Below are 27,795 nucleotides of genomic sequence, written 5' to 3' on the forward strand. Positions count from 1 at the left end.
AATTTTTCTTATGGTTCCTGGTGAGATAGAGTCCTTTAAGCACATAAAAATATTGAAGGTAATGATCTGGAGAGATGGAACTTCCTAGGAAGAATCAAAATGCATGAGTGGGAAACAAAGATGTATCAGTATTTTGTTATTTAGAAGCTTTCTTTCTCACATATTTCACAGAATTCCCCAAACCCACAGTTAAAGATGTAATAAACTTAAGACAATCATATATTCACTTTAATTAGAATTTTTGTAGAGATAACATTTCAGCTCAGTCTTTTTAAAGCTTAAACTTTCTGTGTTTATTAGCCCTCTTTGTAATAGATGTGAGAGGTAGAATTCTAGCCCTGGTGAAGTGATTGAAAGTCAGAAGGGCCAAATTTTGTGTTCCCAGATTTGCACTGACAATGATGCCACAAAAATGGGATTTGAGATGAGAAATATTATATAGAGGCATGACTAACCATGAAAAAAAATATAATGCGCTATAAAGTGTTCATAAATACCAATTTGTACGTATACAATTATGTTGGTATATTATATGTAACTGATGTCCAAATTTTGCTTAAAAAATTGCAATAAAATATCAATGTAATAAATAATAAGAATTAGTAACTCACAATAGTGGAAAGATGTATACTATTCACAGGTATAAAAAGTGGATTTAAGAAAGTCATTAAATGGCAATATTCAAAATCCTTTATCTAGTTCTAAATATATATCCCGAATTATTCTATGCTTTGGCAAACATCCAGAGTGGACTAGATGGTTGACCATCCAGAAAAAATTAGTACCTCTTTCTCAGTTTGAACGTAATTAATCTGCCTTTCTGGTTCCTCCTCTCCCATCTCCTCAGATGTATGAAGTGACAGAACATCTTAACACTACAGTAAATGCTCTACAAAATCAAGTAAGTTTTATTTCTCCATCTTATTTACGTGAACAGTACATCTTTAATTTAGAATTATGGTACAGCAGTCCTCATACAACTTTATTTCCTTTCCTTACTCATCAAGCATTATTTGCCACATAAGGTATCATTTTTTTGCTTCAATTTACAGAGCAGCAGGTTTTTTTTGCGTAAAAATACTAGTCAAACCTCTTCATTTGCAAATCATAGGACCACATTTTTCTAACTGCACATTTTTTATAAGCTTCTGTATTGGGTGTCAATGACTACAATGTTTTGGTAATGGGGGGCTGCAGGGGTGGTCTCTGTGAGAGGAAACCAGGGGCTGCCCCATGCCGGACACAGCCAGTTCCAGCTGGCTCTGCAATGGACCCACCCATAGGCTCTGCTGAGCCTATCAGCAAAGCTGGTGGTGCCTCTGGGAAAACATACTTAAGAAATGGAGGAAGACACCATGGTGGGAGGAGGAGAGAACAATAGAAGTGAGAAGCAATAGAGGGAACACCAAGGTCAGAGGAGAAAGAGGTGGTCCATGTGGAGCAGGCACCCCCTGAAGGGACTGCAGCCTCTGTATAAGCCAACACTGGAGCAAATGCTTCCCAGCAGGGACTGTGACCCATGGAGGACCGATGCCAGCGCATAGGAAAAGAGTGAGAAGGAAGGAGCAGCAGAAAGAAACTGCTGACCCCGACCTTCTGTGCCACTGTTGCCTCTCTGAAGGGACAGAGCGTAACCTGTGACAATAACAAGGGGGGAGGAGTGAAGCAGTGAACTGGATAGATATTGGGAAGGGGGGAGGAGAGTGATATCGACTACAAAGGAATAGTAAAGAGTTCTTTGGTTGAAATGATGCAGATGGGTTAGGAATGCCTTAGGATTAGATAGGCTGGACATTCAATAGATAAAAAGGCCTTGAAACTTTGTATTCTGCGTAAAATAGAGAAGGAAGCCAGCTTTGTATCTTGAGTAGAGTAGATAAAGAAGTTATGCCGGAGTAAGCTAGTTTGTTGCAAGTCAGAATCGTGCAAACCAAGCCACGGGTTAAATGGAGCATGCGTAAAGACTGAGTTCAACTAAAGGACACTGTGAGGAAGGCTATTGACGACCACCAGCAGACCCTGGAAGACCACCTATGGATATAAAGGCGCATGTGTTAAAGACTTTTACATATGTTAATGAATTCCAGGAAACAACATAAATATGTTAATCATTTCCCAGAAATCTAATGAATATGTATATCTTGATTGCATATAACTCTTGTAGTTAAATAATTTGGTGCGCACACTAGATGGAGCAATCCCCTGTTGCCCGGTGCTGCATTAAAGAATGCCTGCTTTCTAAAACTCAAAAATCGAGTCTTAGAGAGTTCTTATTTCACTGACTTACTATAACAAGAAGAGTGAAGTTGAGGCCAGGAAAGGGGGAGGAAGGGTATTCAAGTGTTGTAAATGTTTGTCTTTTTAGTTTGTTTGTTTCCCAATACCCAAATCACTAATTAAATATTTATGATAATTGGCAATGCATTAAGTTAAATTCCCTAAGTCCTCTGTTTTACCCACGACAATATAGTATTTGGTAAGTGATTTCCCTGTCTTTTATCTTGACCCATGAGTTTTTGCACCCTCATTCTTCCTATTCTCTCCCCCATCCTGTTGGGGGGTGGGAGGGAGTAAGCAGCTGGGTGGGTGCTTGGCTGCCAGCTGGGGTTAACCCACTACAACTCCCCATAAGCAAGCATTTTGCCTCTTCCTCACTTCCTCTGATTGATGTGCATGAAATTATCAGTCTCTGAGCTCTTCATCAGTTTTTTTTTCTTTCAATACATAAAGAGCACATGAGATCTTAAGACAACTGTCTGCAGTTGTCTTAATAATAGAACAACAAGTTTCCCCACTAGCTCAAGCCCTACCTGCCATTGCTCTGAATGCGAGTTCACTGTCTTAAAGGAAGGTATAGAGATAAAATAAATTGGAGATAATATAATCTTTCTCTTCATCAGCAAGGAGGAACATTTCCAATGTTGATCTATGGGACCCAGAGAATCTATTTATGCCTTGAAACTTAGCTATCAGGAAAGGCACAATGCACCAGACATTGATCCCATTAAAGTGAGTAGGAACTTACCATTAAACAACAGTTCCTCGGGTTTTATATTTGCAGGAAAAGCGTAAGATGGGTGGTGAGTGAGCAAGAGTGAGCAAAAGAAATAGTGAATATGTTTTTGTTTGCCTACAAAACTAAATGTATATAGTACATACATACATACTAAATAAACAACTGTGAAAAACTGTTTTAATTTCAGAAATATTTGTTATTCTTCCAAACAGTAATTTTTGCTGTTTGAATAAAAAAGAGAGAAAACTGTCATCTTGCCTCTAGTTCTCTGATTTTTCCCCTCACATAGTGGAGGCAAATTTTAGTGTTATAAAATTAACTATGAATAAATGCACAAAATGCTAGAAATCTCTTTCTAATATTAGGACATAAGAAAAAAAGCTTTTGATTAATTAGTAGCTTTATAGTTTAACGTGAATTATATCTTAAACAAAATCAGCTATGACATCCAAGGGTAATCATATTTGCATTTCTACTAGTATTTGTCTTTTTGATATTAGTATTTACTTTGTGCACTGGTCTATAATTGATTAAAATATATATATGTATTCTTCTGAAATATGATCTGAAAAATGATCTGAAAACCCCAGGAACACAATTAGCCACTACAGCTGGGTAGCATGCAAGTCCCTGTGAAGAGAATGAACTTCTAAAAAGGATATAAATCTTATATTTATTTTAGGTTTGGAATAAATTTTTAATTTGCATTAGAACGTGTCATTACTGAGGTCGTGACTTTAAACTCATATAAATCTAGACAGTTTAATGAGATTGGTGCATTTATTAGATCTTGTTCACTGGTGTAACAGGAATGTTTGGAAATTTGCTTTTTCAGTATTTGGTGGTTTTACTTTTACCACAGTGTTGTTATTAATCTGAATCACATTTTAGATTCCTATATTGCTCTCTTGTTATATCTTCCTCATGGAAGACGCTTGCTGTGTTAAAAAGAGTTAAATGAAAATGTTTTCTCCAGGAGAAACTGGAGTATGTCTGTAGCTATAGATGTTCACCAAAACCAATGTCTGAGTACTGGGTCTGATTTTAACACACTAAAATGATTTTAGTGAAATGCCTAAAGAAGATTCCTTAATCATCTTCTGTTCCATGTTCCATTCCACAAACACATTTTTCAAGCCCTGTTCTTGAGTAACATGCTTTCTATGGCTCCAATATGATTGAAAGCAATTCTCTTGAATCCAGCTGAAGTCTTTCTACTCAAGTTAGGTCTGTTGTTTACTACTGTTTCTCTACAAGTATGTAACAATAAGGAGTTTATGGAATTTCAAGAATAATGCAGTGTAGAAATATTCAGGGAACGTGAGGAGAAAAATAATCTTAAAGATCTAGGCAGGAAAAAAAAGTGTATAACCAAGCAGCATTTTTTTTCTTTAAAAAGAGCTAGAGAATCACATCATGATTTTTAGTTCTACACAGGAGTTGCTACTTTGGGACAGATGAAGATCCATTTTATCTTGTATCCTTCTTATAGGAGTGGCACAACAGACCCTGAGAGACCATCTCAGAGAACAGACCCAGCAGAGATTTGTTTTTTGCCAAGTAAACCTTCCTAGTTTCTGACAGCCAGGTTGAAGGGCTCCAAGTATAAAGTAGACGAACTCCATTGTATTGGGAATAAATTGCAAGGTTTAAGTCAAAGGGGGCTGCAATGTCCACCTGTGTGGGGAAGGCCATGAATTGCTGGGTGCTGGTCACAGCCACTTCCAGCTCACAGGTGACCCACAGGGACTGCAGGGACTGCAGCCATGGGTGACCCATGCTGGGGCAGGGACGCTAAGATACTAAGATGCATGGATCATTGGAGGAAAAGAAGAAAGAGACAGTGGCAGAAAGAAACCAATATGCCTGTGACTCCAACCTCCTGTGCTTCACCGAGGAACTGGGATGGAGTGAAAACAAGGGAAGTTGAGACTGAGTGTCTGGCTGAAGCTGAGCATTAGGAATTGAAAGGAAAGTTGTTTACTTAAATGCTTGACTTTTTATGTTTTCTTTTTCTCAATATCTGAATTAATGGTCAGAATTTTCTGTTAATTGGCAATATGATAAATTAAGTAAAAATTCCTGCTAGCCAAGACTGTTTCTTGATGCTCTTTCTATGCAAGCACATTTCTCTTTAGCTCACGAAAAAGTTTGACAAGCGTATTGGAGAGTATAGCCAGTTTGTGCACTCCCCAGCCCCTTTCCACTTGCATGGGTAAAAAAGAGTTTTAGAAGTCTTATAGAAAGCCCATTCTGCACTGATAACCATTATATTAATAGCTGACAGAGGAGATTAAAGAAATCAGGAAGACTATTTGGGGAAGTGTATGTAAGTGTTATACTTTTGCTGATACTAAAAAAACAATTTATAAATAACATTTATAATGTTATAAATGTTGGGTTTGAGTTAATAGATATTAACATGTCAGATTTTTTTTTAAATAAACATTTCTTTCTTTACAGGAGAGGTGGTTATAAAAGCTTATAAGTGTGTAAACATCAATAACTCAGCAAAAGTATCAAGATCTTGTAAATATGCAGCACTACCATGCCATGAGAGCCATTTGGATGACAAACTGACTTTAAGAAATAGCCTGTTTACTAACAGCCTGTAAGCTTTAAGACTCTGTGCTCTAAGACACATGAAAAAACATGTGCACCTTAGGTATGTTTGTAATGATGTGAACCTCTCCATCAGCCTAAAAAAAAATTTCTTAATGTGAGAATCCACAGGAAGAATAGCAATAATTGTTCTTAGTCATTCTGAAGGGTAATAGTTGAACCATGCTGCTCTGAAATTATATGAAGTCATCAGAAATTCCAGTCTCATATCCTGACTTTAAGAAGGAGTTAATTTCATGTAGCACAGATTGAACAGCCCTATGTTTCTTTAACATGCTGTATCATTTAGCTGCTATCTGTCTCTCAGTCACAGAAATCACTACCTGGTCACTTTGCAGGTAGCCCTTTCTAGACACCATCCTGGAAAAAATGCTCACATACCTACTCGTTATACACACTCAGCTCTAGTGTGGTCTGTACCAAGGCATAATGGGTTTAGCCTTTAGGCTTGGTAATTTAATTCCACTTAATACCATATCTGATGCTATACAATTTTTTAAATCAGTTGAGCTATGCTGATTTATGCTATCTGACTCTTGGCCAGAGGAGCACATTGAAACATGGCATCAGTCACATACCTATTTAGAGTATTCCGCTCTGCAGGCACAGTAGTGACACACAGACATAAACCAGGACAGCTTTAAATTAGCCAGCAGGAGAGTACTGATAACACAAGTCCCTAGGGTTATTTTACCTGTTTCTCCTTTAGCCCTTGAAAGTATCTGTTAAGTAGGGAGTCAGGTAGAATGTAACACAGTAAAGATCTCCAACCTGAGCTGCATTATACACATCTTAACAATATACTTTCCTCTCTCAGGTGTTATTATGACCCCATTCTTGCATGTAGATAATGACATTGACTACAGCCACCTATTTCAGTAATTCCCTTCTTAGTGATGATTAAAAATACTAGATCTGGGTATTTTTCCTCAGAAAACCCCTTCTGAATATTAGTGACATGAAATGGCAAAACAAATCTTCCAAAGTCATCCACTTAACAACTTTGTTTAGGTCACGGCATTCTCTTTCACACAGTAAATTTATATATTTTTTAATAATGCTAATATGACAATAAAATATTCTTCAAATGTATGCCTAACTTTGTTTTGAGATGGAGAAGACGTAAGTTTAAAATCTCTCACCAGTCCAATGTCAGTGGCTTTACTGAGAGGTTACACAGGACTCCTAACAACACCCGCCACAGCAGGACAGAATTCTCATTATCAATCAGTTGCTAATGTGGATGCAGGGAGGTTAATATTCCCTTCCCCTTTTATTTGTTATTTATCTTGTTCATTTAGATTACAAACCCATAAGGGTGAGATGGTCCCTCTGTTCATATATTATAGCAGAGTGGGATTCTTTCTGGGACAAACAGCCCTACAGAGACATCTAGATAGATAGGAGCATTGAGCAATCATCAGTGGCATGAAATTTAACAAGAACAAATGCCAGATTCTGCACCCAGGCCGGAGTAATGCTGGGCACAAGTATAAACTGGGAGAGGAGCAGCTGGAGAGCAGCCCTGCAGAACGGGATCTGGGGGTGCTGGCCGACAGCAGGCTCAGGACGCGCCAGCAGTGTGCCCTGGCTGACGAGAGGGCAAACCGCATCCCGGGGTGCACAAAACACAGCACAGCCAGCCCCTCAGAAGGGGTGGTTGTCCCGCTGCATCCCGGGGTGCACCACACACAGCACAGCCAGCCCCTCAGAAGGGGTGGTTGTCCCACTGTATTCAGCGTTGGTGCGGCCTCACCTTGATTACTGTGTGCAGTTCTGGGCCCCACACTTTAAGAAGGATGTGAAGGTCCTTGAATGCATCCAGAGGAGAGCAACAAAGCTGGTGAAAGGGCTGGAAGGCATGTTCTATGAAGGACTTTGGGTTTGCCTAGTTTAGAGTGAAGGATGCTGAGGGGCGACCTCATTGCTCTCTAGAGGTTCCTGAGGAGGGGAAGTGCAGAGAGAGGTGCTGATCTCTTCTCCCTGGGATCCAGTGACAGGACACAGGGAAATGGTTCAAAGCTGCACCAGGGGAGGTTTAGACTGGACATTAGGAAGCATTTCTTTACTGAGAGGGTGGCCAAACACCGGAACAGACTTCCTAGAGAGGTGGTCGATGCCCGAAGCCAGTCAGTGTTTAAGAGGCATTTGGACAATGCCTTTAACAACATGCTTTAACTTTTGGTCAGCCCTGAAGTGGTCAGGCAGTTGGACTAGATGATTGTTGGAGGTCACTTCCAACTGAAATATTCTATTCTATTCTATTCTATTCTATTCTATTCTATTCTATTCTATTCTATTCCATTCTATTCCATTCCATTCCATTCCATTCCATTCCACTCTATTCTATTCCATTCCATTCCATTCCATTCCATTCCATTCCATTCCATTCTATTCTATTCTATTCTATTCTATTCTATTCCATTCCATTCCATTCCATTCCATTCCATTCCATTCTATTCTATTCTGTTTTCTGAATTTTATCTGCCTAAAATATAAGCATCTATTCTAAGCTCACCACCTTCAGCTCATCCTAAGGTTCAGTTTGAAGGCAGGTAGAAGGAATCAACCTCTGGAGATTGCTGTGTCTCTCCATTGGCTTATAGGATTGAAGAATGGTATCTACAACTACAGCTAGCCTTAGATTAGATGGCAAACATTAGGAGAGAAGAATATCATCGTCAGTAACCAGGTTGGCTGAAGATTCTAGATTCCTCTGTAATAATAATAGTTATTATAATTTCTAATTTAGGGTCATCCTATCATATATGGCAATTCAGCTTCTGTGAGGGTGCCTTTTTAAAATCTCCCATGGTTATCTTGAGTTTTTCTTAACCTTTTATCTATGTTTTTATCTCTCTAATCTATCAAAATCTTTTTGCTCTGTCTCTCTTGGTATGTCTACGTTCTTAAAGTAATCTGAATGATTCCTTATCAACAGAACTGTCTTGCACAGTAATTGCCATTACTTTATAACCCTTGCCAGCTGCACACCTCAGTCTCAACAGGTAATTAGATCAAAGTAGCTCAGCAAACTTTCATGTTTAGATATATGATACAACCATTATTTTTTCTGACAGCAGAAACCCAGCAACTATTACTTGTAGTTTCCCTTCTCTGTTTTGACACGAAAATACAGAAACGGTTACAGAACTTTGAAAGAGGAAATTCAACTGTACCTCAGTTCAGCTGCTCCACAGAATTCAGACCTGTGGAGTTAAGCTAGCTTAGAGACCTGTCTCTGATTACAGCAAAAAAAATGTTGTTGGATATAATTTTTAATACAAAACATTTGTAGTTTCTTCCTGTTCTGTTCTTGTGCTTATGCAATATGCTACTTAAAATCATTATGGAATTTCTAGTCATTAATCTGTAGATAATGTAAAATAGGATTAAATGTCTAAATGCCTCTGCAGTGAACTGGTCTTTTCATAGGAAATTGTGAAAAAATTAAGGGGGATGGAAGGGGTTGTGTGTGGTTTTGGACGGTTTTGTCGTTGTTTGGGGGGTTTTGCCTGTATTTTATCTTCATTTCATAGCAATTCATGATTTGAATGTGTGCTCTCAGACCCAGTAGACTGCCTTTGCCACTGTCATTCTATCCATTCTCATCTTTCTCTGCTTTTTATTCCTCCTTAACAATTTCAGATGATCTACCCAAAAAGGCATGTGAGGATCATGAGGAATACTGGCAATTTCTGTGAGACAGAAGAATCATTCCCACCTATCTCTCATTAAGCTTTGATCCTGCAAATCAAATGTGTGCGCTGCACATGATATCTGCCCAGTCATAACTCATTACAGGATCAGAATGGAAATACAGACTGAAAAGGACTGCCCGAGACCTGGCAGTCAGTAAAAGAACTCAAGTATTTTCCACAGAAGGCAGCTGAAATATATTCTGCTTGATAAAATCAGAGAGCGGTCCATTCATTTAGACATTTAATAGGAGAGAAAATGAGACATGTAATTTTTTTATTACAGGGCTAGAAGCAAACATTGATAATTACCTACTCTAGAAAAAGAATTGCATTTTAAGAGAAGTAATTCCATTATTTTGGGACCTTCTGTGGTTATCTTTATATTAAATATAAAACATTATGTAATATAAATGTCAAATTCTGCAAGACATCAGCTTAACCAATGCAGAACTTAAATTTGCTGAAGTTAATTAAATCAAAGTAATCTAAAAATGCCCATGGAAGGGAGCCTGAGGTCTGACATCCTTCTCTGAAAATATGCAAAAATATTTTTTGTTGCCTTGCTGGATGCATTTCCAAAATCTATTTATTTGTTATAATGCATTATGCAGAATGCACATCTTTCAAACTCCATGAGAGAAAGGAGCAAACCAGTCATTCTTATTTACATCTTGCATTGCACAGCGCCTAGAAATCAATCACATTCCGAAATGTCTTGGTATTACGGCTCTATGAAGATAGAAGAAAAAGATAACCTGTGACTCAAGCGTGACCTAACAATAAAACAAAAGAAAGCAGATTGGAAGCTTCCAGACAGTTGAAAGCAAATAAGTAAATAAGAGAAGATAGCACTCTGTAGAAATAGAGATTTCAACATACTAGGTATAACCGGCCGCATGAGAGAATAGATATCCAACAGTTTGGGGCTTCTTACACACAAATCTATCTTTAAAACAGATATCAAAGTGTTGTTGTGGGGCTAACCTGCAGGCTAAGTGTTTATTGTCATTAACAGGTCAAGATTCTGTCATCCTTATTTATAGTGACCACACTTCTAGAGCAGTCGCACTGATTTTATTTTCATGTCTAACAAAAGCAAATAGAAAAGTCCACCTGAAATGAGAAGAATAGTTTGTTTTCAGTGACAATGCCTGAGGAGTAAAATCTGGTTCAGCATTAACAGGCCTGGAAATTTACAGAATAAGAAGGAAGTTGTTTGAAAGATCCTGTTAAGGAGCACGTGATACTGAGTAAGAAAGGAGTCCATCTTGTTCAGTGAGAGTCAGTTCTATACAAAGCTTTTGTTCGACACAGAGATGTGAAATACAGGACTGCTAATCAGGGCATGATAATACTGAAAAAGGGTGCATGAGAAGAAAATGGTAATGGACTGTATTTTAGCAAATCTTACCTGGGAGAAGAGTAAAGAGTTAGAAGTTACATTTACAGGACTGAAAAAAAAAAAGTGAAAGAAAAAAGGAAAAATAAAATAGGTATGCTGAAAATAGGAGATACTCAGAAGAGATACATATCAGCTCCCTGTTAGATGAAAATCAAGAATAAAGATTATGATAAACTACACAATACAGATGACTCTTCAGAAAATGTCAAGATCTATTGGCAAGCTAATTAGGAAATGGATTAATAAAACAATTAATTCTGTACTTATTAAATTAGAAGTCAATAAATAATGCAATCAGTTGTTAGGACAAAAAAAAATTAATTAAGCAAGGAGAAATCTAAAGAGCTTGGAACTCACTAGCCAGAGTCCTTAGGGTTCCCCACGCCATGGTGCTTAGGACCGAGGCATGAATACCTGAACTATATCTTCACAGACAAGTGAATTCCTCTCCCTGAAGCTTGCCTCTTCTGGGTTCCGGTCTTTAGGGCGCTAAAGTCTACTATTTATGGATTTTTGAACGAGAAGAGGATTTTGAGAGTGGGGCCGTAATGGTCATTGGTAGATAGGATGGTTGATTATGTCTCCTTTCTAAATAATATTAATGAGAGACATAATCAACCACTCCTTACTGAATAATATTAATGAAGGACTGTGGGAAAAAAAATTGCTAAAAGATCTTCTCTATCCAGGTAGTTAAATCTTACTAGTGGGAAGAACAAGATCAAAGTAGAAATGGAGCAATGTACCCTTCAGCCAAAAAATGATCAACCACATCCTGGTTTGTCTTAGCAAAAAAGCAACCAGCTGTTCGAGGCAAGTGATTATTCCCCTCCCCTCAGCACTGTGGCGCCACATCTAGAGGGCTTTGCACAGCTTGGGGCACCCCACTGCAAGAAAGACTTTGACATACTGGGTGAGTTCAGCCATGGTCACCAAGATCATCAGACGACAGAAGCATGTGACATGCGGTGAGAGGCTGAAAGATCTGGGCAGGTTCAGCCTGGAGAAGAGGAGGGGCAGAGGAGACCATATTGCTATCTGCAACTACCTGATAGGAGAGTGTAGAAAAGATGGAGTCAGACTCTTCTCAGAGGTGCACAACAGGATAAGAGGCAATGGATACATCTTCTAATATGGGAAACTCCATCAGATTTTAGGAAAAAATTATCAATATGAGGGTAGTCTAAAATCAGAACAGGCCAACCTTGGAGGTAATCAAAACTCAACTGGACAAGGCAATAAACAAGATCCGAAATATTTGGAACTGCCCTGAGTGGGGATTTGGACAGGATGACTTGTAGAGGCCACTTCCAATCTAAATTAGGTTGAGTCTATGTTTCTGTGCAAGTGAAAGCCAGCTTTGCAGCTTTCAATCTAAAGTATTAAAGAAACTAGCCAAAATAATATTTTAAACATTAATGCCAATCTTCTGCAAACACATGAAAGGTAGAATTGAGACAAGAACGCTTGTAGCATCTTTCTTTTAAAAATCATGTAATGAGATGGGAAGAGAACCTGAGCAGTCCAAGAAAATATGTGGGAAAGGTATTGGAAAACATTTAAATGCCATGAGTCTGCAAATATCTTGAAGAAAAATGTGCTATATAAAACAGACAACCTAGAGTTGTCAAAACCATATCCTGTAAATAAGCTTGTTTTCTTCCTTGGACCAAGATAACTGCCACTGTAGATAAAGGGAAAAGCTGTAGATATAATAAATTTAGAACTTTGATGACTGCTGTGCAATAGTCTCATTAGAAAACTGAGAAATTTGATTTAGATGTAGTAGGTGTACATCTGAAAACTACAGTCAAAGAATGCGCTTTAATTATTCATCACCAAACTGTGAATTCACTGAACATGGCATCCCATAGAGGTCTGTCTTTGTCCCATTAGTATTTTCATTAATGACTTGAATCATGAAAGAGGAAGAGGGCTGTAAAATCTACGGGGGCAGAGTGCAAGGAATCTGGAGAATACAATCAAAATTCAAAATTATCTTAATAAGATGAAGAGATGGTTTGAACCCCGCTAGATGAAATTCAGTAAAGGCAAATGTAAGAAGAACAACACCAATGTGTCATTCACAAATATAGATGAAGGATACAGAAAAAGGGGCAAAAAAAAGTGAAATAAATGGCTAGGCAGCAGTATAGTACATTCAGGAAATTATACTGGATCACAAACTAAATGTAGTAGTATGATGCATTTTCAAAAAGGTTAACTTTCAGTCTGAAACAACTTGTTCTAGATTATTTAGCATTGGCGAGGCCTTGGCTGAAGTAACAAAGTTTATAGAACAAATGTTAGGAATGATAATAGCAAGCTGAAAAGAATCCACAGGAAATAAGCAAGAATGCTAAAAGATTAGAAATTATGGCCTGCAAAGAAAGATTTGAGTTGAATACTTGAGTTCCTTCAGTCTTAGAAAAGAGATGGTTGAATGTAGATATGATAAGCAGTATGCCATGTAAAATGCCAGTAGAAGGAGGATGATAATCATTTTTTCTCTACTGACAATGTTGAAAAAACAAGGAGTTGTTAACCTAATCTGCAAAAAACATAGGTTGGATATTAAGGAAAGATGTCAAAATGCTGCACTGCTGAAATACAGAGACAGACATTGTAGGAATTTTACGGACTTTTCTTCCTTTGTGGTTTTAAAAATAAACTGGATCTCTCAGCATTTAACTACAAAAACTTGATCCTACCTCCGTATTGAGGATAAACTAGACCAGCAGTGGTGCACTTAAAGCCTCGGATCTGGATAGGGCTTGCGACTTCAGTTCATACAGACCATATCTACATCCATGCTAGAGAGTGATAAGAAGTGTGTTTGTACAGAGCCTATCAAGTGATTGTAGGAGTTTTGTTTGGTTGTTGGCAAAGAAAAAGGTTCTTCACCCCCCCAAGGTTTCTTTATTATCCCATTTTTCTCTACTTCTAAATTCTGCAAAGAGTGCCTAGAGCTATAAATAGATCGTCTCTAATTTTTTTTTATATTCTGGTGAGATTATAGTTCAGTTTGGTGGGGTAAAACTCAGGGAAGCAAGAAAACCATTTAGGAGTGAATTACACAGATTACATGGTTAAGAAATGAATTAAGAATATTTTTAATAAAGGAAAATTAGACCAGTAGGTAAAGTGACTCAAAATTAGCCCAGCAATTAATCTGATCAGTAGACAAGCCATTGAAGAATAGATTAATTAAGCTAGCAGAAAATTAATTAAGTTATGAAATGAGTCAGATGGGAATTATTAATGAATTAATTAAGTAGTCAGTCCTGTGACTTGTGTAGGAGAGAGCGAGGGTGATCTGCTGTGAACAGGATATATAGTTATCAGGCTAGAAAGTTAAGATATCAAGTTATGAAAGGAAAACAGATTTATTACTAGCCACACTAGCCATTGGAGCCACAGAGATGGAAATGTAGGAAGAACTGATTTTTTATTATACTGTCAAATTAAAAAAAAACACAAAACCTGTAATATCTGGGGAAACCAAAATGCTTTGCTGTTGTTAAAGTTTCTGTTATTACACCACATTAAAATATTTAGTGTTAATTTTTTTAAAAAGAAGGCATTTTGAGTTTAAAAAGTGTTGTTTTCCTCACTATAAAGCATATTTACAAACAGAGAGGAAAGCCAAGAGGAACTAATGGCTGCGCAGTGGTTAGAGAACTCTCTTGTGGTATCAAATCTTCTCTATTGTTCAGGATTTGTTTGGGGGGTTTTTTGTTGTTGTTGTTGTTTTGGTTTTTTTGTTTTTTTTTTTTTTTTCCAAAGACAACATTTAGGAGCTAAAGGCTCCAAATCCCAAAATAACACTTTACCCTCAGAATCCAGAATATTTATGCAGGATCTCTGTCAGTCACACCTTCTGGAGCCATTCTAGTTTCTGTAAATTATACAAATATTTTTTGTGGCCAGAGGGATAATGTACAAACATTTTTATAGCCTGATGTTTAAGGTATTCTCTATTAATGTAGAACACCTGGTCCTAGTTCCTCATCGAAAGTATGTTGCTTCTTGAGTGTAGAGGAGGTATTTTTCCAATTTGGCAGAAGTTCTCCCTCTTTTGGGATGCCATTTACAATGGATAACCAACCCGATAGTCTGCAGATTTCTTCAGAGAACAATCCAGATGAGGAGCAGGTACTTAGCTCTGCCTGCAGCTTCTAGTGTTTCTCTTGCATGCATAGACTTGTCTTCTCTGAACTCAGTCTAAAGAAATCACATAGGGCTGAGGTACCTTCCACTTGCTCAGACCCCTGTCCCCAGGAGCCTAGCCATCTGGTACAGGTTGCAGAGCAATCTGGGAAAATGGTAGAGCTGCACGAGTCAGGAGGCATGGAAGCTGACTAACACAGCAAGAAAATTAAGACAGCCTAGAAACAATACAACTATTGAAGTGCCACATAAGTCCACATCCAGCCTGGGACTAGGTGATGAAATCGGATAGCTGTGCTGAGTTATGACAGCTGATTTTCAGCTTTTACAGACACTCGTATTCAGTGGGCAGGGACTTAAACAGTAAGGAGACAGAACATGTTGAAGAATTACTTGTATGGTGATTTGGAAATTCTCTAGGACATATTGCAAAGTTTTAGCATTAGAAGCGTTCTGCTTCTTTGAATGTTGCACTGTACCGTGCTATTTGTTTAAATCTAATGTTCATAAGAAGTGCGCAGAACTAATAAGAGAACGTTGCTGGTTTAAGACAAGTGCATGTAAAATGTTTGCCTTAGACAGCAAAAGGTCATATCAAAGACAACTCATTTGGTACAGGAGAATTCTTGTTTCATTCAGTGCATATATGTCTTTCCCAACAAACATGCTTCAATCACCTGTCATTGGACTCGGAAAGATCTGGGACTTCTTGTCTCAACTTTTACTCCAACCTTAGCTGCTCCTCAGAGACTGAGCTGATGTCTCTCCACCAGCTAGACTGGATTTCTGGAGTTCATGCTGGATGTTCACAAGGCACTCATTAGTAACTTTGTTCATAGACTGCATTCTGCCAACTTAAAATGAATTTCATTTTTTAACATCTGAAAGAAAGTCTTATTGCATGGAGCCAATACTATTCTTACAGTGTTCAAGGCTTTTGAATACACATTTTAAAGATATACCTTGAAGACTTTTGCAAATCTACAGTTTTGAATTCAGTATTTGCATAAAACTGACATAAAAAGAATTCATGAAAATATTTGTTCTGAATTTGTATTCAACTCAGCTGTTAGACCATCTATAATAACTCCTGGTATGCATAAGTAGCTTAACTGATTCAATACTATATAGAAAATGTTCTGCTCTTCTGTAGGGATACTTCTTCAGATATATTACAAAGGTACCAGTGGCAGACTTCTGCTCTCCACATAACAGAAAAGTATGAAGAAAAGGTGTTTAGATGTCACCACGGTGGCTACAGAGCAGTTTATGTTTAGACACAGGTTGTATCAGTCCTTCTTTTCTGTTCAGTTGTGAATCTGAAACTGTTCCAAAATTTCAACAGACCAGTCAGGGATGGAACCGACATTTCTCATGAAAGGAAGAACCAGCAAACCATTTTCTGCTAACTGTTGGCAATGATACTCTAAACTCTAGTGAGCAACCACATCTTGTGTTAATCTGAATTGCTCGCTCTGCCATTAAAGCTGAAAATTTTTGCTCTTGCAGTTCTAGAGAGAAAGTTATTTTTTCAGCTTCTATTTGCTGTGTTTCAGCGCTCTTAAAGTTGACAAAACTTTTACAATGCTCTACAATAGTTACCTGTGAGTGGTTTGACAGCCACTTTTTCAATCCTACCTCAGATGCTCTGTTGTTACTGAGGTTTTTTTTCATTTTTACTTAATTTTTCTCAGCATGTTTTACATAATTGTTCCAATTTTTCTCTGATTATGGAATTTGATTATACAGACACAACACATAGATAACAGCTGTGGAAATTCATTCGTATTTTTATATGATTACTTGCAATACAAATACATTGGTATCCAGATCACCTTTCATGAATTATTCATGTCAAACCCTGATGTGCTTTATCTAGGAACACGCACGTAAACAAAACCAGAGGAAAACAGTGGAAGGGGATAAGAAGTTACTGCTCCATTTCTTTCAACTTCTGATTATTCATTCAGGTTCTTTAACATGGCTGCTTGCCAATTCCTAACCACGGCACCTCAATTTGTGTCCCTTGATGCGTAAGTCACACAGCAGTCCATGCAGGGGTCACACAAAGCACAGTGCCTCGGTGCCTTGGACCACCTTAGATTCAAAGTTGCCTTATATTTCTTTTAATAATTTGCTTTAATTTGAGGATTGTTTTCCTCTCCTGGAAGAACAGTATATTAAACTGGAAAAATTTACTGTTATAGTGTGTGTGTGTATATATATATATATATATTTATTTTTTACTAGAGCCTATCCAGTCAGGATTACAAGGAACAGATCTATTAAAAATATACACAGACAAAATGCCATGTTATTGATAACATTCTGTAAATCAAATGTGATCAATGTTAATACTCTTGACATTTGTAAACCTAGCTTAAACACAAATCTTATGGATTTTTGTTTTATTAGGTCAACACTATTCATTTTATTTCTGAAATGAAATCTGCCACATTTATGGTTTTAAAAGATGATAGAATTGATGAAAAACTGTGTTGAATGTCAGAAAGGTACAGTCACGTCCATCAACTTGCATGAAGCCTGAATTGGAGTATCACAAATACTTATATTAAAAGAAGAGCTTTTTTGTATCCTCCCGACAGTTTGCTGCCTTTCCCATAATATTGCCTGATAGCTGATAAGTAGGTTTTGTAAGTAAAACACAACCTCCAAAGTTAATCTTTTCAAGCATCTTTTTACAAAGAAGTATTGAAATGTTTCTCATCTCTTTTGGCAGGTAAATAATAACACTATAAACATATTGAGAAGTAGGGATAGTATGCCTGTCACAAATAATATGAATTCATCTAGCCCTATGATTAATATTTGATGTGAGCAATTTCAGACTACTGATTAGCTCTATTAATAATTAATACAATGTTATTGTGGATGATTAAGGCTATTTCTTTTAATGGGATTCTCAAATCACTTCTAACACCTCAGTATAAATTCTTTATGATATCTACCCATGCATATGTTCCAGCAAACCTGCTATGGAAAGCTTTCTAATTACAATTCAACCAACCTTGCAATATCAACAAACAGAAGTTGTATTCCAACTGCTGTGTAAGAAACAGTTGCATAAGAATGCTTTAAGCAACTGAATATTGTTTTTCTTTCTTTTTTTTTTAGCTGGCAGCATTAACTTTATTTAATGAACTTTCAAAGAAAAAAATTAAATTCAATAGGCAAGGTATTTAAGAATGTGAAAATGACAGCAAAAATCAAACCATGAAGAAAATACCTGTCATATACTCCGCTGAAAAGATATCAGAAAAGTAAATTTAACCTGAAAACTTTGCTTTTATCTCAGCTCAGATTGGGAAATAGGCCATTTTTCTTGCAGTTATTATAATTGCCATTGCAGATCATCTCTGTCAATAGGTGATGATATAGTTTTATGTTAATTTTAAATAATTTTATATTATTTGTCTGGTCAGGGAAGCCAGAAGGTAAGTTCTGCTTGGGCATGACGGAGTTGATAATAACACCATTCTATTAACTCATCTGATTTTTCTATATGGGCATTACAGTTTCATTCATTAAAATTTATCAGGATATTGTGGTAGGTTGACACCAGCTGGCAGCTAAACCCCCAGCAAGCTGCTTGTTCACTCCCCCCAGTGGGATGGGGTAGAGAATGGAAGGGCAAAAGCAAGAAAATTCATGCGTTGAGATAAAGACAGTTTAACAGGTGAAGGAAAGCTGTGTGCACAAGCAAAACAAAACCAAGGAATTCATTGACTACTTCCTATCACCAGGCCAGATGCTTGGCTATATCCAGGAAAGCAGGGCCTCAGCATCCGTAATGGTTGCTTGGGAAATCAAAGACCATAACCCCTGAATGTCCCTGCCTCATCTTCCTTTTCCTGAACTTTTATTGCTAAGCACAACATCATATGGTATGGGATATCCCTTTGGTCATTGGGGGTCAGCTGTCCTGGCTGTGTCACCTCCCATCCTCTTGCCCACCCCTGGCCCACTCACTGTGGGGGCAGAGTGGGAAAAGAAAAAGCCTTGACACTGTGCAAGCATGACTCAGCAACAACCACAACACTCCTGTTTTATTAATGTTGTTTTAGTCACAAATCCAAAACACAGCATCATATGGGCTGCTATGAAGAAATTAACTCCATCCCAGCCAGATCCAGTATATTCATACTTGAAAACTGAAGCATTAGCTTCATCTTTGTACGTTCTTAAAATTATGCACAACATCAGTTCAAAAGTCAAAAAAACATTTCTGTAGAATTTTGCGTCTTTAACACAGTCTTGGTCATCCTTTTTGTCCTGGATTTATAGAAAAACTACTCAACCATGAGTGGGGCTCCAATCTGCTACCACAATGTAAATATATGACATTAAAATTTATTTAAATCTCGGTATGCTTGTATTGATAAAGAGAGAAATTAAAATGTTTCTTGGTAGTGATCAGGAATCAAATGATGCTCTGAACAGCATCAGGCTCCTTGAAAATTCCTCACCTTTTGTACCCTCAGAGGTTTGTATAGACTCTGGGTTGTTGCCGATGTTCATACAGAACTAGCCCAAACTCAAAACATGTTAACAGAAAAAGAACCAGAGAAATAAATGAACAGTTATTTCAACACAGATCAGGCAGAAGGTTTGCAGGAAAAGGGAAGAAATAAGTGAAGCAGGAAATGTAAAGTACTGTTTTACTCATTCATACTCTGACTATTGTTTCATGATTTCTTACTTCGGATTCTCAGTGTGAAATGTAAGAGGAAACATGACATCCTAAATGAAGGTAGGTAACTGATGATTCAAAGGAATTAAATCTCTAAAAACCTAATTATACCTGAAGGTACTGAAACTCACGTTTATCAGTTAAAAATGTAGAAATAACGGTGGATTTATTAATAAGTCTAATAACAGACGCAGCTTTCAAATGGTTTCCAGCTTCCCAACAGCTTAAGCCCCCTCATACTCATTTTACCACTCCCATTTTAGAATATAAGAATTTTTTAATTCATTCTTCATCATACAAATGAAATGTAGAATATATGATCTTATGTCTAAGACATACGTATGTCCAACTGACTTAAATGTCCTTTTGAAGAGCTTTTACAGTTTTATCAAAAAGAGAGAGCCTCAGAATGGCCTGACTACTTATCAGTAGAACCGCTAAGTTGTTGTATAAAATTTTACTGTAGAGTTCAATAGCTCTCAAGAAACATTAAAAATAAATAAATAAACAACATTGCCTCTTACACCAATGTCATATCTCTTTGCAACAACTCACCAAATAAATTTACATTTCTTTTTAAAGGGAAAGGTTAAAAATCTGATAACCTGAAATATTATAGTAAGCATTGATTATGTTAGTCTTGAGCAAGTATATCTTGGTTTTATACTCATTTAGCGACTATTATTTTCCTTACTGAATGTGATATTTGTCAATAAACTATTCTAATGAATGTAGTTGCAGAGATATAAGAACCTAACATACACTATAAATAAATTTATACTGCAAATACTCAGGATAAATGCACAGCAAAATAGACAGTGTATTTTTTAAAACCTACACAGGTTATTTCTGTAGTACATCACACATTTTTGTCTCCCTTGAAAGGGTAAGAAAAAAAGACCTAACAGGAAAGGAGACCAACAAACCAACAAGCAAGATATGGGCAGGGGATTTACAGAACACAATTAGATATATGTATTCATTACCAAAGGTTAATGAAGATTGTAAAAAGAAGTTGCAAATGCCCCAAGGCAGCTGTAACTTCTGCACTGAACATTTAGATGGATTTTTACGTGTCCATTAAATCTATTTTGAAGTGTGAGGATATTTTAGCAGCTTTTCCTTCATTTGAGCAATTGGCAGTCTCAAAGGCACAGAATTCCTTTTTACATCTACTTGTACCACAAATGTCACTTTTCTTTTTATATTTTCTTCAATAATTGAAGAAGCTTCTGATATTAATTGCACAGGACTATTTTCTATGTTAAGCTTGGTTAAGACATTTTTGTTTTCTGTTCTGAGACAAGGGACTAATAAATACTTAGGCAAAAAAAAGAGAAGGAAAAATGGAAAAAAGAATTAAGGGAACATACAGATTTGTGTGTATTTGTCTGGAATAATATCTGTTCTGGTACTCACAAATCTTATGCACAGCATTAGTTCAAATTGACACAGACATGAGCACTTAGTGAATTAAAAATGGATCAAAGACTGTGAGGAGGAGACGGTAATGAATCCAGCCAAAAGATAATGTGCCTGGCAGGTTGGAATTAAGTCATGTCTTACCTATTTAGTATTGATGGTCTGGAAAAGAATGAAAAACATGTTGGTATTAGTTGAAAATGTCTTTAAAATAACAAAAAAAAGCATTTGCTAGTGAGGGCAGAATTAATGCAAACAGCGAAATTTGACAAAATAGCAAATGAAAACTAGCATACTGGCTGGAAAATAACCTGAATCAATGACATCATATTAGGGTTCTGGCAAGCGGCCATATGGAAAGGTCCGAACGTGCTCTAAGAGCTCTGTGATCAAATACAATCTGCAGGAGATAGAGCAGCAGAGACAGCTGAGATGTGGACTGTTCAAGAATATTATACCTTGGCAGATCACAGAGTATAATCATTTAGTATGTACATATCTTTACCAAATAAATTGGGAGGATATCAAAGAGCAGTACAAGGGACCCCTATTTGATTAATTAATTAATCACTAGGCCAGCATTCTTTGGAGCCTTACAGCAGGGCTGGTGGCCATCTGAACACAAGGATAGCAAGTGTCCTGCATATTAGTGTCAGAATATCCTGAGCAAATCACTTGGTACATCAATTGGTTGAAATACATGCAGGACCAAAACTATGAAGGTCCTCTATTTAGGCAGATGTTCAGATTGCTACCCAAAGTCCAACAGATCAGTAGACAGCTCTAGAGAGAATACATGTGAGAAGAAAAGAGTTTTCTCCATGCATGAGACTTGTTTAAAGGTCAGAGACTAAGTCAGACAAATACAAACCAGCTCAGATATAAGTTCTATTTTTTTAAAAAAAAAGAAGAATAGGAGCCTTTGAAAGGGGAACAATAAAAAATACAAATTCAGTGGGAATGCTTCAAGAAAAAAATCAGAAAGAAATGAGTTCATCTTAGATGGTGGTAAGAGGGCTATTAATTTAAAGGGAAGAGAATGACAGATAGTACTAAAATTAAAAACTATTTCCCATTTTTCTTTCATAGACCGTCTCCAGAAGATGAATGTTCCAAATATATTAATGACTCTGAAAGCTAAGTACATGTGTTCTTCTCCAGAGCACAGGTCCTTTTAATTCGCATGCTGCAAATTGCGAAACAGTATTTATTAAATATGGTTCTGATTAAACCACTGTAGTAATATAAGCATTCCATCAAATTATTTTCAGCCTGCTTCTGTAAACTGAAAATAAACACGATTATATATACAGTAGAAAAAGGTTATATATTTTTTTGACAACTACATTTAGATTATTGGATTCTGTTTTCATCCTCCACACAGCTCCAAGACTGTTTTTGTTAGGCTGCTTCCAATGACCTTCATATAAAGAAAAATTTTCTGTGCCTCTGTTTATTAACCTGTGTTTTTAAATAAAAATATTTCTAATATATATAGATAGCATTCATCATGATTTAGAACATTGGTTTTTGCATTAGTAAATGCTTTGTTACATCTAATTGCATTTAAATAGCTTACTCAGGAACATAATAGTTATAAAAATCTCCTAGTAATTGTACAGTGGTTATTTAAGGGTTTTAAAGGTCACAAGCCACACTGAGTGTTTCTAAAACTTTCCGTTCCTTTAAAAATGAAGGTGCCATATAGATGGCATTTATCATGAATGTCAAAGGAGTCTAGTTTCCTACAGAATACACAAATTAGGCATCATCAGTGAAAGCTTCTTATCATTGTCCCACCAAAATGCTGCCTTGTCATCATCAAGGACCATATGTCAGAGCAAGAGAGGAAGCTTACATCCATGACTGATGCATTCTTTAGAAAGTGATCAGACAAACAGCAAGAGTGCTTTTTAACTGGCATTGCCATATGTTGAATCAAGTATCTGTTGTCCAAGTAAATCTTCTGAAATCTTGCAAATGAGAGAATTCCAGATGAGTAGCTTGCAGCCTGTAACAATATCCTCATTTCTGTACAGCAGTGCAGTAGAGATGCATCATCTCTGAGACATATTGCAGCCATGTCAGGAACTAAAAAAGTCAAGGTGAGAAGCAAGGTGTTCTACCAGGCCAACTTACCCTACTTTTTGCCATACGTAATCTGCTTTTGATGTTTGAATTAAGTAAGTCTACATTCACTGCTGTTATCTGAAAACAGTGCTTTTGGTGCCTTCACTGTAGGCATAATCTCAAACCTCTACTCCAATCCTCTTCCTCCGAATATGGCGGTTTGCCTGAATAGTCATGCATGAGTAGACATCTTGCCCCATCGTTAACCTCTACAGTAAGACCTGTGAGATACAAGTGCACAGAATTGAAACATTTTATCATCCTCTTCTCTTTACAATATTTTTGTGGGGTCACTTTTAGAAGAAAAAGAAAAATGCCTGTTTTTGTCAGGTCCTCAAAAAGCTCTTCTCTGGGGGGAGAAAAAATTTTAAAAAGACAGACTCCAAATAATAGCAATGGGCTTTTGTGATTAGCCTCCTTTTAGGAGGGAGAGGGGAGGCAAGTGGTTGTTTTCAGCAATCATTACATATTAACACATAAAAGACTCATCTTAAGAGACCTGCTTAGTATGGGATAATATTTTACAGTTTTCTACCCAGTTTACAAGTATGTCATATGATGCTCTGCCAAAAGACACTTAAGTATATTCCTTTGGAGAATTCCTTTATATCATAAGTGAAATGTGTCCTCCCTGCAGGAAAAAAAACCATGTACCTGTATGTTGGTAATGGGTCTCATTTTGCAGCTAGATACAATCAAAATGGTCTTTGTAATGTGCTGTACACAGATTGAATGGTCTTGCATTGCGCTGTAGGGTAATTATTTCAATCTGGTACATTAAAAATACTTAATAGTTTGTGATTAATACATTTTTGGTCTAGATTTTTATTTCTTCATTGTAGTTCAGCTTTCTAAAAATTAATTGAAGACTAATGATTGTATATAGTTTACCAGAATAATAAATATTGAACCTTGTCTTTTATTTTACTTTTCAACATTCTTTATCATGTACTTTGCCAAAATATGCCTTCTTCAGTGGTTTCATTTAAGTTACCTAAGCTTATTTCTGACAGTTATTGTTCATGTTAGTACATGAGTTTTGAACCTTATAATTAAAATACAGCCTCTGCATATGTTGCTGATGTGCAACAAAATATACAGCTATTGAAGGAGTAGTACACTTCATTCTGTTGCTCTCGGTATCCTACAAACATCCAAACCGTTGTATATTCCACAACAGCTTATTTTAGAATGTCCCCAAACTGGAGACTGGCTCAATCTAAAATTGTAAATTCAAACTCCTACAAAGATGGAAGAGTTTGGTACTGTACCATCATTTAAATTTGCTTTTCTGCAAAATTAGTTCTAGTTAGTTTTATTAACAGTTAACCAGGGAAAGATTTTTCTAGATACCTTCAAAATAAATTTTGGTCAAAGTTTGACAGGAGAAGAAGGAAATAATATAAACACAGTTTGTGGGACACATTTGAAAGAAAGCTCTAACCATGATTCATAGGGCACCTGGAAGTCAAAATCCTAGGGGAAAAAAAGAATTAGATAAAGACCATATCTCAAAATCATCTTCCTGTTCTAATTTTACCAAAATTATATCACTTCAGTAAACAGGAAATTCAATCAACAGAATCAACAGAAGTCATACATCTTTTCAGTTAATATCATGTGTTGAACTCTGAATTCATTATATTTTACTTGTTAATAGAGGCATTTAATCATATTTCGCTAGGTATTCAGCTACACTAAGCTTAGAGGAGGCCCCGATAAAAATGAATGAAAAAGCTTAGATGTAAATGAAAACAGAATTTGATCAAAAGTCTAGTAAATATAAGCCATGAAGTTTGACACAACTAAAACATAGATTTGGTACTTTGTGTAAAGTCTACTGTATATGAAAACAAATCTCACAGTACGAAACAAAAACAAATTATTTACAGGAATGGTTAAGAAGCATTGCCTTTTTCCATTCTATATTTTATAAGCCTGTTTTGCAAATAGGAGATAGAAAGCAATTTTATTTTCAAAACTGAAATATTACACACATTAACCTTTGAAGAAAACTAAACCATCGAGAATGTAATAGGGAAAAGAACACTATATTTCAAATGGATAACTAGCTACTTGTCCTGCATTTAGTATATTGTTCTATTTTCTCTCTTCAGTAATTTCATATGATTCACTATGTATTTTTAATGAATGTATTTTGTTTTGTCTTTAATCTCCTAAACTCTGAAACAACTTTAGTGTGAAATCAGCATTTATCAATATCGATCTCTTTAAACTAAGGGTTGTCTTCCTGCTTGCCCAGAAAATAAAAGACTAATAATTCACTTGCCAATTCATCCCCCAAGGTATGGCTGGCTAATATTGTCTGGTTCCTTTTAAAAGCATCAGAGATGGTGAGTGATAGCAGTCACTGCCTTCTCTGGTTTGGGCAATTATCTTACCAGCCACATGGAAAATTCATAATTGAAGATTCGGGAAGTATTAAAGTTTCTTTTTTTGTTCATTTGGTGATTTTTTGATGTTACTTTTAGATAATTTCAGCAACTTTTTTTTCTCAGATAATAAAAGCATAATATGTCATGCCTACTGAACCAAACATCCATCAACAAAGACAAAGTTTTATCTGCAAATGTACAGTCTGAGTGTGTGAATCCAAGTGGCATCCCTTAAAGTATCACAGAAGATAAGATGTCCAGAAGGCTTCTGTCTGCATGGGCCACTGTGCCTAGTGGGCCTCTGGCAGTCCTCTGGCATTTAAGTATCACTTAGAGTGAAGAAGATCTACTTCATTCAACTGCTGATACCCAGCTGACTGCTGAGCTGCAGAGACTAGAAGGTGTGATCCTCCACCTCTGGGACACATCAGCTTTGCAGCTCCCCTTACGGCTGATTCTAGATAGGCGAGTACTCTGGAAGGTGTTCAGAGTTTGCCCTGAAGACAACCCAGCTTATGTTTTCTCAAAATGGGGAAGGAGGTAAACTTTAAGGCAATGCACTCCCCCTACCCTTTCCAAGGGATGCTTAGCTTTTCATTTAACCCCATCCCTGTTATCCACTTAAACCTCTAAGGCCATGTGGTTTCACATTCAAGAGCACAAAGAGGTCACTTGTAAGGAAGCCAAGCCTCTGGCCATGACTCTCCAAAGAGCTACAGTTGGACTGGCACTGGAAAGAAAACCCACAGCTGTGTGTGTAGATGCGTATCTGAATTAAATATATTTCACATTAAAATCAAAGCAGTTTTAAACTCCCTCTTAGCTCTGATAAGATTCAAACCCACAGCTTTGATTGCTTTTGTTGATGACTAGAGGAAAAATAATTAATTTACAGTTCATTTGCTAAGCTGTCTCACAGCTCTGTGATTCCCATTGGTAGCCTCAGATACACTTTCCAAAGCCTCCAGCTGCCTTTCCCTTCACGGAGTCATTCTCTTTAGTAACTGCACTTACTCCTCTAATGACTGTGGATGGGCAGCCAAGCAGGGAGCAGATGTATCAGCATGTACAGATAAAGCATGTGAAATCACTCACAGGGTTGATTAGAGCATCTCCAACAATCATCTCCATGATAGAAAAAGAAGTAAAATACAAAAAGTTGCACATCATTTTTTCTAGCTTTTGGAGACTAAAGAACTACTAACACATTCTGTGTTTGCCCCTCTCTGCCCCCTGAATTAACAACCCACAAACATTTTTCTTCAGAGGAAGTGTTAAATGGATGTTTTAAATGATGAGATGAGAAATAGTGTGCTGAGATCCAGTATAGTGTCTTTACATCCAAACTTGACCTTAGATGCCTGGTGTCCCTAATCCAGGATCTTCAAATTACACCCAGCAGTAAACATTTAGCACTAAGGAAATGGTTCTGTAGAAGTTAAAATTTAGATTCCACATTTGTAGAAGCTGATGGATCAAATATTTAAATATGATAAAAGAGCAAAAAATACCAATGACAGTTTTCTGAAGAAAGACAAAGCAATGCTAGTGAATCTCTGGACAGAAACACAAGTATTTAATTTTGAGTAATGACTAAATAGATACATGAGTTCAAGAAAAAGGATAGCCTATTGCTAAGAATGAGAAAAGGACAGTCTGAAAAACATGGCAGGTCAAACGCAAACAGGAAATTAAGAGAGCTAGAAAAGAAATGGAAGAACACCTTGAAAAGGATCCCGAAACTGAGTAATAAATTCCTTAAATACATCAAAAGCAAAAAGCTTATTAAGGACAATGCCTGATTACAAACTTTTTAAAGGTTTGCTTAGGTGTGATAAGGCTTTAACACAGAAGCTCAACGATTTCTTTGTGCAGGTTTTTAACTGTTTTGTTGGACAGATTCCTCCATGCAATGCATTTTTTTGTAGCAGATAGGTGTGCTGGTTTTGGCTGGGATAGAGTTAATTTTGTTCATAGTAGCTAGTATGGGGCTGTGTTTTGGATTTGTGCTGGAAACAGTGTTGATAACACAGGCATGTTTTCCTTATGGCTGAGAAGTGCTTACAGTACTGAGAAGACTGGAGATAGATACACAAGAAGCTGGGAGGGGGCACAGCCAGGACAACTGAACCCAAACTGGCCAACGGGGTATTCCATACCATATGACGTCATGCTCAGAATATAAACTAGGGGAAAGTCCCCAGGGGGCCGCTGCTCGGGGACTG

This window comes from Calonectris borealis, chromosome 2 (assembly GCF_964195595.1).
Source record: "Calonectris borealis chromosome 2, bCalBor7.hap1.2, whole genome shotgun sequence".
Classification (NCBI taxonomy): domain Eukaryota; kingdom Metazoa; phylum Chordata; class Aves; order Procellariiformes; family Procellariidae; genus Calonectris; species Calonectris borealis.